The following is a 1,628-nucleotide window of genomic DNA, read 5'->3' on the forward strand; positions in this document are numbered from 1 at the left end:
TTTTGTTTGTCTTTCCCAGTGAATAGATTATTAGTATTGAATCTCCTACCTGGAACAGGGACTCTTGGCATTTAATAGATAGTCTTTGCTTCTGGAAGAAATTGTTTCTGTCAATTTGCTTTTTTGAAATCTAACATGTATTTTAACCATATGAGAGTAATTTTAATATTTACAATTTGATTGCAATTTGGTTCAATTACAATTTGATGAAAACTCCAGAAATAAAAGTCTAGTCACAATATTATGTACACAAAAACTGTAGCATATAATGCCTAGGAAATTAAAACAAGAACTAGAATTTAAGACTAAAAGTAAAGCAAAGGAGTTGTCTTGTTGGGATTTAGAAGCCTATTTTTCAGTTTGCTCATAGCTGCCTTCACTTCTTGATTCCTTAAGGTATAGATTATTGGGTTCAGAATGGGAGTAAAGATGGTATAAAACACAGACAGGATCTTATCTATAAGGAAACTGTTTAGTGGCCACATACAGATGAAGATGCAGGGCCCAAAGAACATGAAGACAACAACGAAATGAGCTGTGCAGGTAGAAAGAGCCTTAGATGATCCTTTTGAATGATGCTTGATAGTGACCAGGATAATAACATAAGAATTGAATAAAGAATAAAGCAGGATAAGGCAATTATGCCACTAGTTGAGATCATAAAGAGGCCCAGAACATAAGTGTCCACACAGGCCAGCTGGAACACCACAGGAAGGTCACAGAAAAAGCTGTCTACTCCACTGGGACCACAGAATGGTAATGTGAGAGCAAATATGACCTGGCTCATTGAATGCATGACTCCTACCCCCCAGGAAGCCACCACGAGGGCAACACACATCCCAGGGCTTATGACTGAAGCATAGCGGAGAGGCTTGCATATCGCAACATACCTATCAAGGGACGTGGCCATAAGTAAAATAATTTCAGTGCCAGTAAAAAGGTGTAGAAAAAATATCTGGGTGATACAGCCATCAAAGGAGATGGTTTTGTGTCCAGTGAGGTAGTCTGTAATCATCTTAGGGGTGGCAAAGGAAGCAAGTGACATATCAATGATGGAAAGGTTGGTGAGCAGGAAATACATAGGCGAGTGCAGGTGAGAGTCGGCTATAACTGTGATGACTGTGAGGCTGTTACCAAGCATTGTTGCTACATAAAACAGTGAGAACACCATGAAGAAAAACAGCCGTAGTTCCCAGGAACTAGAGAGTCCCAGCAAAACAAATTCAGAAACAGACTTATTGGCCACATCCATTGTCCTGAAAACCTACCTATATCAAGGGGAAGAAAAAGAGAAAATATGATTCTATTTAAGCAAAAGGTACAAGAATCCACTTTCACAGACTTTGGTTCCTCTACGAAAACTTATCTTTACTATTCTTTCCATCTTCATTGGTATGTTGGTTTGAAAGATAATTATAGGATATTAGAGATCATAGCAAAATACCACTGAAGTCATAGGTGTTGAAATAACACTTTCTTTTTTGATATTAAATAGCAATCAAATTGAGATTATTATATCATCCAGAAGGCATATACTTATCTACATATTTGTCCATCTATTTATCTATATAATCTTAAAGATAATAACTAACATTAAGTAAGTACTGGCTCTGGGATGACAGTGTGTT

The 1,628-nt window shown here is 37.2% G+C and overlaps 1 pseudogene; it reads right to left on the minus strand.

The window, feature by feature from the left end:
- Positions 1–305: 305 nt before the first annotated feature.
- LOC123786327 (olfactory receptor 4K2-like) lies at positions 306–1,252 on the minus strand (annotated as a pseudogene).
- Positions 1,253–1,628: the final 376 nt, after the last annotated feature.

The sequence above is a fragment of the Ursus americanus genome, chromosome 4 (genome assembly GCF_024610735.1).
Source record: "Ursus americanus isolate L20-20 chromosome 4, mUrsAme1.1.p, whole genome shotgun sequence".
Taxonomy (NCBI): domain Eukaryota; kingdom Metazoa; phylum Chordata; class Mammalia; order Carnivora; family Ursidae; genus Ursus; species Ursus americanus.